The sequence below is a fragment of the Prenolepis imparis genome, unplaced genomic scaffold (genome assembly GCF_030444845.1).
Source record: "Prenolepis imparis isolate NDT839.2.m4 unplaced genomic scaffold, iyPreImpa1.0 SCAF_13, whole genome shotgun sequence".
NCBI classification, from domain to species: Eukaryota; Metazoa; Arthropoda; class Insecta; order Hymenoptera; family Formicidae; genus Prenolepis; species Prenolepis imparis.
Window position 1 is genome coordinate 1,351,143 of NW_028141171.1, and position 13,489 is coordinate 1,364,631.

Genomic DNA, 13,489 nt, shown 5'->3' on the forward strand with positions numbered 1-13,489 from the left:
CTATAATTTCTCATTGTGTATAATAGCAGCAACTATGTATTGAGATGCTTCCGAATGATTTTTTTCATCACTATCGTTATCATTTGTCGGATTCCAAAGAGGCATTTTGTAACATTTGGCACGGATATTTTGAAGATGAATACGGAAAATTTCGTTGCTCAACATGGAACATTTATACACCTGAAGAATAGAAGACAAAATGCCAATATTATAAAAATCATTAATTAGCAAAAATTTTTTAACTTCCAAAACATATGAATTATTGTTCTTAACAATTTCAAAGACAATGCAAACCGATCCATCTTTTAAGAGACAGCAATTATCACGTATATCTATACCTAATAATATTCCATTATAAATGTGATCTTACGATACCGAGAATTGTCACTTACACCACGCTGCACGGATACATGAATGGAAGAATCACTATCACGCTTCTGGTTCGTTCCATGAATTTCTATTTCTGTCATTCTATTGAAAAATTGCTGGAGAGGCAAATCTGGCTTCCTGCAATATTTTCTAAAAATTGACATATTATTCGTATGGAAAAGCTGAAAAAGTATCTAAGGGACCAAGATGTCTCACATCGTTAGTGAGATGAAGAAGACCATGTACGTTGTAACTATTAAAAGTTGAACCGTAAAGATTTTCACTTCGCTGAACAAATTTTTGCAGCGCAAGCTCTGCAAACCGTAATTGCAATTTTGATGGTGAATTTGAGACCAAAATTCTTATAGCTGCGTGTAATAATAGAAAGTGCTTGTATACTTGATCATCTAAAATACCATATGTTACAACTAGACCTGTATAGAGTAAAAACTGACGGAACTCTGTGGTTTTATATTTAGAGGATGCATCGAGGGATCTAGGCTGTCTTGCAAAATCTGAAGGGCAATATTCTTTAAGAGTGTTTAATCTTGCACACATAATAGAAATGGACCGAGCAGATAATTTTGACAATCGAGAATATTTCCCATATACCCATGCAGATAAAAGTTTTTTCATTACACCTAAACATACAAGGTGCATATATTCAAACGGTACTTGTGAAACCATACCAATTGGAATCATCGACAATGGACTCTTACCTTCTTCATGATGATCCTCATCAAGACACCTTATATATTCCTCATCGGTTCGAAGAGGATGATTGACATCATTGAAGACATAACGATCTCCGCTACGTGTACCATAAACTTTGCATTTTGAACAAGGTTGACTAAATGTATGGCCACGATGATTCAAGATAAATGCACGAGCTGGTGCATCAGCTATAAAGCATCTCAAGCTTAAAGAGACTTTATTTCCATGAAGATTTATTCCACCGTTAGACATTATTTCACCAATATCTGCAATAAATTTCTCAAAAAATTTATTAGGATCATATGGCTTTTGCTTACCCTTATAGATTCCTACTACCATTGGTTTTGAATGCTGGAGATTTGCAATTCTGTATTGAATTGGCCAAATATGAATAGAACCTGATCTATCTAAAGCACATCCATCTGTATTAAAATCTATTATCAATTGATCAATGATAGATGAAGATGAAACATACATAAGGGATCGAAGAATACTAGTTTCAAGATCAAAATGAATATATTCACCTGGTTCTACAATAGACACAGCAACACTATTTCGTGAGGTATTTAATAATGTTCTGATATCTTTCGGCAAATCATGAAAACAAGAATGTGTGCGAAGAAGAGATAGTATACTATTTCCTTGAACATGGGTTAAATTATTGTCTACGAAACAAGAAGCTAAACGCTCGCGAAAAGATTCTGTTTGGGGAGTGAAATTGAAAAATGACGATGCTGTATTATTGTCATCAGAGATAGAAGAACAAGAAGAAAAAGATTTATTACTTTCCATATTTATATTATCTCTAATAGTGCAAATCTCATTACTAACAGAAAATGAACATTCAGAAGACAAACTGCATTCTGCAAACAAACTGGAAATATTTGATTTATTATTAACAGTTGCAGCAGCAACATTTGGAGGAAATTGTGACTGTAAATTATGTCTAATCTCAGACATAACCCTACTTCGCTGTCTTACAGACAATCAATGCAGCGATTTTCGCGAGATAGATGTTTTCAAATTAATAGATTTCTTCGCTGTCTTCTTTGGTTCAATAATACTACTATAATGCACTATATGTAACTCACGATATCACATCAGAGAATGATCGTTCGCGCCGATCGATGTTCTCTTGGAGCTTGGAGCGCCGTCTTCTTCTTCTTCTTCTTAAAATTTTATTGGCAACAGGATGACAAGAATGATTCATCCATCAAGCCAAAAACTGGTAGCAGAGTCACTATCGTTCTCAGTCCACACTCCAGCATGGAGGGTGCATTATTCCAAGGACTAGGATCATAGATTCACTTCACAATCTCTAAGGAAAGAACAGATCACATTGATGACCCGAGGCTTAGGATCTTTTAGGAGAACAGAAATCTCATAGGGAGGAAATAAATTCAAATTATGAAGGGAAATTATCAGTATAGTTCTTTGAGAGGAAAAAACAGGACAAGACCAAAACAAATGATCTGCAGTCTGGGAAGGAAAACCACAATGACAAGCAGGACTTGGCACCAGATTACATCTAAAAAGACTCTCATTCAAAGCATAATGATTAACTCTGATCCTTATTAAAGAAGTAATATAATTCCTTTTAAGATTAATTTTATGAAACCAAGTCTTATTTTTAAATTCTTTATGTAAATTAAAATAACTCTTACCTTTGAAATTCGCCTGAGCAAGGAGAGTTCTCTGAGATCCCTCCATAAACTTACGAAACGCCATTTCATAAAAATCCGAGTGTGGCAAAAATTCAGGGACAACTTTACCCCGAGAGGTAGCTCTATTAGCAAGAAGATCAGCCGTCTTGTTTCCTCAAATTCCCGAATGAGCTGGGATCCAAACTATTGTACAATTATATCCCCCCATCCTAATATCATACAAATTTTGAAGTATCGACAAAATTACAAAATTAGATTTAAATCTATTAGGAGAAGAAATCGCTTCAACAACACTGCGAGAGTCCGTGAATACAACAGAAGTGTGAATAAATTTTTGTAAAATATATTCCAAAGCATACAAAATAGCAAAAGCCTCAGCTGTAAAAACAGACGAAAACGATAATCTATATAAGACTTGAATATTAAGAGAAGGACTATATAATGCAAAACCAACAAAATCAGAAGTACTTTTCTTAGAAGCATCCGTATAAAATACAATAGAGTTATTAATTACATCTTTATACATATCCATAAAAATAATTTGTGGGATTGGAGCATCCTTAATGGACTTTACAGCGTTAGTGGAAGTAATTATTGTATTAGGACAATTAACAATTGCCCAATAATTAGTACGAAAAAGAGGAAAAATATCAAAAGATGCAATTCTAGATTTATAATTAGAAATACCATCAAATGCTTTATAAAGAAAAAAATAAAAGGAAGGTGTTCAAGAACGAGCCACTATAGCCATTACCCTTTAATAATTGACTCATAACAAAAGGGAAAAAATCGACGTGATAAGCGCGCGGCTACGGGACCTCCTTGCGCCCCGCGCCCTCCCGAACGCGCTTCTAGCCGCGCATGCGAAGCGCGATTCTCGATCGAGCGAGATACGGGCCGCGGCCGTTCGAGAGACAAACAATAATATAAAACGACCGGAACTTAAGCAGCTATCTCGATCTTTTGCTAACAACAATATTCCAAGAAACTCTAGATTGTTCTCGAAAACAAACGGCTTAAAACCGCCTCTTGAATGACCGTCGCTCTCACTATCTCAGTAGCTCGCACGGTGAAAAGATTTGTCAGTATTAAAACCAAAAAGGGCCCTTTTTTCTCACGCCAACAAATTGCTTGTCTGTCTCGTGTGTATCGCTTGCCCGTAGCTTGCGGATTGGAATCGAATTCCAAACGAAATTCAATATAATTATTTCTTTGTTACTTGTGTGAAATATATACATTTTTTTTGTAACGTAACAGTGCAATTAATTATTCGAATCCGTGCCGTTTTCCATTCCCTCGCGCACAGAAGAAAACTTTACGAGATGTACGAGAAAAATGACGCAACAAAAATAATTTGTCGACTAACGGATGATCCTCCTGAGAGAGTACCTTTAAAACAAATTTAGATGTCAAATAAAGCAACCTATGATAAAGAGAACCCTCCCCCGACTCTGCAAGAATAACATTAGTAAGAGTAGTCCGACGCAAACCCAAACACAAGCGCAATGATTGATTTATAATAATTTCAAGTTTTCTAAAAATAGAACCATTATTGTATGGATAAATGAAACAACCATAATAGATAGTTCCTCCATCAACGCCTTATAAATTAAAAGCAGAGTTCTAGGATCAGCTCCCCACCATGTACCCCTCAGGGCCTTAATGATATTATTAAGTTTCGTACATTTATTATGAATATAATTAACATGTTCCTCACCACGCAAACGAGATACCAATATGATACCCAAAAATCTATGATAGTGAACAGATTTAATCACACAATTATTCAAATTGATGGAATAAGAAGTAGGGGAAATCCTTTTTCTTGAAAACACTATAAGACAGATTTAGTAATGGAAGTTGAAAGACTCCTAGAATCCAGGTAATTAATACACCAATTAGCCGATCTCTCTATACTCCTCAACGCTCTATCAGAGGATCGGGAACTGGAATACAATACAATATCATCTGCAAATTGAAGAATTTCACAATCAGAACAAATGCGATTCTTCAACTTATATATAGCCAAATAGACATTGAATAGAAGAGGAGCCAATATACCTAGATCCTTGCGGGACACCTTTATATGTATGTCGTGCGTCGACGATTCTACCATTACATACTATTTGAAGCTTTCTAAAATGAACTATATTAAATATAAATTTACAAAGATGAGAGGGAAGACCCAATTCCTCTAGATCAGTTAAAAGTATGTGTAGTAAAACATTATCAAAAGCACTAGTTAAATCTAAAAACAGACAAGCAGTACAATGTCCCCTAACCAAACTAAGATTTATCTGATTGTGAGTAGTAAGAATAGCCAAATTGTCAACGCACGATCTAAAATTACGAAATCCATATTGGGTATTAGGATATAATCTATTGGATTCCAGCCACCAATTTAGTCTCGAATAAACAAGTCTTTCAAGAAGTTTCAGCACAGAAGATGTGAGAGAGATCGGTCTAAATTTACCAGGAGAAGACTTGGGTATCATATAAACAATAGACTCATGCCACGACGAAGGAAACTCCCCCCCCCCAAATAACCCATTTAGAATATCCAATAATACCGATCTATATTTCAAAGGAAGTTTACGAAGGACTATATGATCCAACTGATCAGGCCCCGGAGACTTTCTAGGATTAAGGAAACTAAAAATTTTATCAAATTCATTATTCGTAAAATGAGAGTCAAACAAATCACAACGAAAATCAGACAACGACACACAACAATCACTATAAGGTTTAGAAGCAGTATAAGGAGGACACAATGCATCTATCTGATTAATTAAACTATCAGAAATTACATAATTAGAAGTAATCGAGGAAGCAGATAAACCAAGATAACGATTTTTAAATCTCTTTACCATACTCCATATAGAAGTCATTGAGGTCTTAAAATTGAGCGACTCACAATAAGCTCTCCAAGAATTACGCTTAGCTTTCTTAAAAACTCTCTTAGCTAACGCCTTCCGTCTTTTATACTCCATATAATTTGGATAATTCATAAATCTACGATAATTTTTAAGAGCTTCCTTCCTAGCAACAACCGCCTCAGAGCACTCCTCATTCCACCAAGGCGAAGGAGGAGAAACACATCCAACTTTTTACTGCAAGAATTAGAAACATTAACAGACGGAAGACACGATTGAATAATCTTCCTCAAATGATCAAAAAAGATATTATATTTTTGAATAAAAGAGACCCGAGAATTACTGAGTTTCTTCTCAAGATCCGAAAAAATGACATAAAGTGAGCGAGTAAATTTCTTCCAATTCATATTTTTATATTTAATTTTATGTGAATAAAAACTAATAATATTACAAGGGGAATTAACCGTAATACTGATAGGTATATGATCACTATTATAAGAATCCTCCAACAAACTCCAACTACAAATAGGATACAACGAAGCCAAAACAAATGCAAGATCGATAACAGAATCAGATTGGTTAGGACGAGAAATAAACGTAGGAAATCCATCATTCAAAGGAATTAAGGAATTACTAAACACAGCACGATGAAGAGCACGGCCAGGTGAATCAGCAATAGCAGACCCCTAACTCGGATGATGTGCATTAAAATCCCCAAGAATCAGCAAGGATGAAAAACCAATACAAGAATTCAAAAGCTTTTCCCAAACATCAGAAGAAAATACCCCTGGATGTCTATAGATGGAGACAATAAACAATGATCCCAAAGAGGTAGGAATTTCCACAGCTAATGACTCCAGTTGATTCTCCAAAGAAAAAATACCCTCCACCAAGGAAAAGGGAATATTCTTTTTAATAGCAAACATCAAACCTTCCGATCTGGAAGACGGTCCATCGGCACGTATAATATTAAAATTCCTAAAATTAATATTATGTCTATCATCCAACCACGTCTCACAAAAAGCAAAAATATCACAATCATCAAGTAGGTCATCGATCGAATCCCTTTTATTCAAAAATGAATGACAATTCCATTGCATAATCTTCAACTGCTTAACAACCTTATTAGGATTCATGATTAACAGCAGAAAAAGAAGGCACAGCCGATACAACCAAACTATTATTTCCATCGGATTCCGAAACATTAGTGTTAGAGAGCGCGTAATGGAAAGCAGAAGTGGAGCGACGGAGAGTAGCAGAAAATCGATAAGTGGTTTCGAACAAAAGAAACAGTTTAATCTTCAACACAAATAAATCCACAATTAAATACAATTAATAGGTTCTTGCTTTCGCACAATTCTTTCAGAACGCACGAGATTTTAATCAAGAAGCAGAAATCAGACTCAGAAGTAATAGCGGTTGTCGGCGGCGGTTTAGCGGTCAAAAAATCAGCGGACTTGCGATATGCGGTTTCCCTAAAGCGACGAAAAGCGATAAGGCTTCGGGCGATCGGGGGGAGCTCCTTTTATTATTTCGGCGAAGGAGCTTCCCCTTTTTCGATGTACCAATAATTTTGTTGTAATTTAAAGTTAGTCGAGGTGACCCGAGGGCGCCGCGCGTAATTGGTCGCCTCACGGTCTGCGCTGAATACGCACACTCCTGACATGCGCGAGGAGTTAGATCGCTCGATCGATTGGCCTTTAGAGGCCCACGTGATGCGGCCGCGCATGCTTCTTGCGACACTGATATCCGCGAGATCGTTGCGAAAACTGTTGCTTGTTTATTTTTACTTGACAGGCCTGTGACTGGACGATTTACGACTTGTTTGCTTTGCACTCACAACGACGAACGAAAACAAATTCGACTGTTACAATTACTTAATATTAATTTAGCCACATTTTATCAGCATTTCAAACAATTAGAAACACTCATTTTCTGTAAAATATTAGAAATAAGTAAAGTAAGAGAATTAAATTGAATCAAAATATGCTTTAAAACATCACCATTATCGGAAGAATTAATATTAACATCATAATTATTTACAGAACCACTAAATTCATTCCCATCACTATTCCTCTGAGAGACTAAGAACGACCAATACTCAAACTACAATCCACATTAGACGACTTATTTTTATTTTTATCTTTATCTAAATTATTATAAGAATCCTTGGGGGAAAAAGAAACACTAGACGGCATTCTATTAATTTTGTTTCTCCACGCTTTAATTCTCGGAATCCAAATTCCACCCGAAGAAGACGAAGAGGACGAAGAAGAAGGAACATATAATGCATGAGCCGCCGAAGGCGGAGAGGACATACCAGCAGCCACCCTAGCGTAAGAGGCTCCATGATTACCATCCAAAAATCGCCCATCCGAATAGGAGCCACCAATAGAGGGAAACTCCTCAGAGGAGTTAGAGGGCACAGCAGATCGAGAAAAACCCCTAACAATATCCCTCGCATCCGATAAAGTGACATTCCTATAAGCCGAGATCATACGAATCTTCCTCTGCAACTTCAGCTCCGGACACTCCGAAGAATTCGTCGGATGAGCTCCTTTACAATTAGCACAAAAAGACTCCTTTCGAGGACAAACAGTCTCCTCAGCGTGTCTCCCCTTCCCACACGACACACAACGAGGAAACCCCTTACAAATCGCACTCACATGTCCAAATCTAAAACACGAATAACATTGAGAAACACGAGAAACATAAGGATATATCGGATATGAAACATGAAAAAGTGTTATGTATTTAGGTAGACGCTGACCTTCAAAAGTTATAGCCATCGTAAAAGTAGGACTGAAATCAGCTCTATTACCATCGTCAATGTCAGTCTTATTATTGTTATTCTTATCATTACTAGAGTCTTTATTTAAGGATCGATTCTTTCTGAAAAACCTCTTAACAGCTATCATTCTAAATGGACTTTCCGCACCCTGCATAATATCTTCCTCCGTCAAATCCAGAGGAACATCTCTTATAATACCCTTTCGAGAAATGTAAAAAGGAGAAATAAAGGCAATAAGATCTTTTTCTCCTAAACACTGGCTCTCAATTAATTTATTAGCCGCTTCTCTGTCCTTCAAAAAGACCGCCACTTTCGAGTATCCTATTCTCTTAATCTCTAAGACACTCCCTTTCATGACATTAAATATTACTTTCTCCACATAGATCGGATGTAAAAGAGATTTAGGATTAGATATCCTTTGAATATGTACACTAAATGGTCCCTGATTACTAATTGAATAACGATTAGATAGAATCTCACTCGATAAAGAAACGACAGAACCCGAGACGTGACTATTAGAAGAGGATTGCAAAGAATCTAACTTACTTACATCACGCGAAGCAGATCTTTTAACAGCTGCAGAAGAACAATCAGAATTCTCCTCTGTTCGCAGACTTCTCCTCTATAGCTCTTTGGCTTACAGTACTAAGATGATGTAAACCTCAGAGATATACTCTCCTCGCCAGCGTCATTCAAAGGTGCTATCCTGCCGGGAATTGATCCTCCAGCTTCCTGAGTAAGTGAACTCAATGCTTCCAAAACCTCTTGAGGTTCAGAGTCAATATCCATGCAATCTTTACACACCTGAAAATTATCAAAATTAGTCATCTTACTACTACTAATACAAGTCCTATTCATCATTTACTAGAAAATTTAAAAATAAAAGACTAATACATTAGGGAAAAGAAATCGAACAAAGATAAAGAGTTGTCAAAGTAAAGTCAATAAAGGAAAAAAGGAAAAGAATTCAGCACCGGCTCCAAACTGCAGTCACGGCAAAAGCCAGATCAAAATGGCCGGCACTCTCGTTAATCTAAATCTAACACGTGGCAGTCAAATGTTCATTCTACCGAGACACCAACAATACACAAAACTCAGCAAATATTGCTCGCGATACTAGAAACGATAAAGTCTATGATAAGACGCACAAATACTTCCAAAAATCCACTCTACTTGCTCCTTGGAGCGCCGTGACAATCAACAATCGATAAAGCTACGACTAATCACGCTGTTTGTACGTAAAATTCACCCAATCCCGAAGCATCAATAGATACCGCCAAAATAAAAGAGCGATTATTAATTTTTATGATCGTAACAAAAAACCAAAATAACAAAAGAAATAAATTAATAATGTCGAAACAAAGGTTGCACGAGAGGATGAGATGCTAGTGAACAGAAATGATATATGATGGCAATATGTGTCGCCTCTCTCTCTCTCTCTCTCTCTCTCTCTCTCTCTCTAAAAAAAATTTTAATTGATTTAAAATATATAAATTTTAAAGTTAAAAATAGTTTATGTTGAATAAGTATTGTATTAATTATATTATAAAATATAATAATGAAACAGTTTAAAAATAGTAAATATTATATATTATATATATATATATATTTTGAAAAAACTTAATATATATTATTTATTTAATATTATTTAACATTATTATTCAAATATATTTAATAATATTTTATTATTTATGAACATCCCGATCAAAAGTCATTAAAAATAATTACGACAGATCTGCTCGATTTTTGCTTTTTGCTGTCAATTTGTCATTAAATCGTGCTTGACAGATCTGCTCGAGTTTTGTCGCCAATTTGTCATCAGATTTGTTGACAGATCTGCTCGATTTCTGTCATCAATCTGCCTTTACAAAATATTCTGCAGACTTGCTTGATTTTTGCCATCAATTTGTCATAAGATTATATATTTGACAGATCTGTTCGATTTCTGTCGCCAATTTGTCATCAGTTTTGTTGACAGATCTGTTCGATTTTTGCCACCTATCTGTTGTCAGGTTATGTCTGCAGAATTTGTTATAATTCTGTTAACAGTCTGTCTACGTAATCGAAATTAACAGACGCTGTATTGAATTTGTAGCCTTTCTGCTCACAAAAATTTATAACAAGCATTTGGCAAAATCTGTTCAAACAGACTTGGCTGTCTGGGAACCTATCTACCAAAAGATTGGTTACAATTAGACTTTAACATTGAAACATTATAATTTCCTGTATTGGAATCGAAGATCCAGAAAAATTAAACTTAATAAGAAATAAGAAATATTTATCTTTAATCTTCATAGCCGCTTTTTGCGAGCTATATATAATCCTCATTACTAAAACTTAAATACGAGATAGATAGCGCATCGCGCGTCGCATAGCGGTAAATGAAAGAACTAACGACTGGTATCAGGCACAATTTGCAATAAAAATCTCGAAATCGAAAAAATTAGTGATTGGTTCCATATTGCATAACTATATGTCCAATTATACTTCGAAAACCAAAACATCAATTAAAATTAACAAAATAAAAATAAATTTACAAATTGTATCTAATTAATTTTGTGATATAAACTATGTTTTTTTAATTATTGCAAACATTGCAAAATGGTATAAGATTTTTTTGTTCAGCTTGATTTATATATATTACACCCGTTCACAAGCAGCGTTGTCGTGTATTATATAGTACACTTTTAATATTTGGGCCGGATATCATATGGATATATTAACGTGTCCATTTTGGGATATTCCAGAAATGTCCAAAACTGTACATCTTATGAATATCTTATTAATGTTCATGGACATGAAATGGACATAAAACGGATATCCATAGGATATCCATAGGATATCGTGTGCTGTTGCCATTTATTCAGAGAGTTAGGTGTTGCCAAAGGCATTTTGGTCACCTTTTCAAATTCTGCAGATCGTCTCCTCTCAAGTCTATATGAAGATATGGTGAAAATCTCTCCCCTTCGTATGACATCAATCTTTGTAAGTCCAATAAACCTCGTTGCATTAATTGTGCGAGGCATAAATTACTTGAATTGGATTATGAAGCTTCTTGCACGTCATGTCCGATTTACATACGTCAGAAAAAGGTTTAAAAAAATAACAGCATACCGATTTACATACGACATATCTCTCGCTGAGGCTGAAGCATAGCTTGACAAAGGTAGGGATAATCCCCCCAGGGGCTAGTCTCATCCTTCCTTGAGAATTCCTCTCTCTACTCTCTATGATTCTTCCTCTCAGTAACAATAATGAGGTTAATTTATCAAACAAACTTTCTTTCTTTAGACTTTCTGCTGTTCCGCGATTATCGTTCTTATCGAACGGACTGCTTCCCGAGAGGTTCCCGCTCGAGGTTCGTCCGCGGGCCTCGAGGGGCGGGAGAAGTTTCCCAGGTCTTGGCGTGAATTGTTATACTGTCTTTTCCGGCATTCTTCGATCTCATGCCCTGGGTGTTTGCAATACCGGTACAGTTTAGTGGGCTGACTACGCGAGGAGGGGCGACGTTCGCATTTGAATTCGCGTTAGGGGACCTGCGCTCGTTATTGTCACGTCGTCCTTCCAGTTCTCGGGAAACGGCGTGTCTTACGTATACGTCTCGGGGAGAAGCGTTCGCGAGGTAACTTTTAGAGCGGTTTCCATCGCGCGGCGGTGCATAAGTGATTGGGCGTTGAACGTATTCGTTTCGCGGTCTCTCTGGTTGGCGGCGGTCTTGGGCTTTGTATCGCTCTCTGTCTAGCTCTTCTCGTTTCGCGAGGGCCTTGGCTTTTGCAAAAGCTTCGAAGGGGAAGACGTAGAGGCGTCTATCCATCTGCAACCTGTATTGTACCGGAAGGCCATCGCAGAAGGAGCGCGCGGTAAGCTCATCTACGTCGGTTCTCGTCCCTTCGTCCTCCCGTCTCTCTGCGTTCTGCGTCGAGGATAGCGGAACGGAGGTCTTTAAAGCCTATTCTACAATGGACGCAAAACGCAAAACGCTAGCCGCAACGCAAAACGAATGCGACCAGATGCAATACATTTGATCAATTGCTTTACTTGATCTCATCATTTCTCGTTAAAAAAGGCATTAGAAAACCTTTATCAACAGAAGTGCGGCTTGCTTTCACTGTGACATAAGAGGTTAAAATTTGTGAATACGTGACACTGCGACTAGCGTTTTGCGTTTTGCGTTTATTATAGAATAGGCTTTCCAATGGCCTAGTTTACACCGATCATTTGATACTCGTATCAAGTAGTGCATTTGAGCTGATCAGCCAATCAATAAACGAATTTAATAGTTATTTACTATTTGATACGCGTATCAAACGATCGGTGTAAACTAGGCCAATAATAAAACATTAAAGTCTTCTAATCATTTTTCCGCTCTCCCTCCACATAACAATCTAACTTCTGAAAAACAAAAATCTTTTGTACACCTAAACTCGAATTCGAACTCAACTTCATCTCTCCCTAACGTTATTTCTATTGGCCTAGTTTACATCGAGCACTTGATAGGCGTATCAAGTAGTGAATTTAAGCCGATCAGCCAATAACTGAACCAATGTACTAGTTATTTACTATTTGATACGCGTATCAGGTACTATATTTGTACCAAATTCGTACTAAATATTTAATACGCATGATGTAAACGCCGGATCAATTTGGTACGAGCGTATCAAGTAGGAGTATCGTACTAAACTATACGCGTATCAAATGATACGAATGACGATGTAAACGTATGAAATGCATTTTGGAGGGAATTTAGTGCTGCGCATAACCTTAATTAAAACGTTCGAGTATATTGTAAATTTTGAAACATATAAAACTTGTACACTTTGGCACACTATTATTATTCATATTTTAGTACATTCAATGTAAACGCACCCGTACTAAAGCTTTGATGCACACCAAATTTAATACGCGTACCAACGTTTCGACGATGTAAACTAGGCCATTAGCACTTCTCATCTTCCTCACATTAATCACATCGACTCTATCTCTTTCCCAGATAGCACAGGACGTCCTATGGACGTTCATTTTATATCCATTTTACGTCCGTACATCCATGGACGTAAAATAAACGTCCACTGTATGTC

The 13,489-nt window shown here is 36.6% G+C and overlaps 1 pseudogene; it reads right to left on the bottom strand.

Moving 5' to 3' along the window:
• LOC145944347 (uncharacterized) lies at positions 1-1,335 on the bottom strand (annotated as a pseudogene).
• Between the last annotated feature and the right edge of the window lie 12,154 nt (positions 1,336-13,489).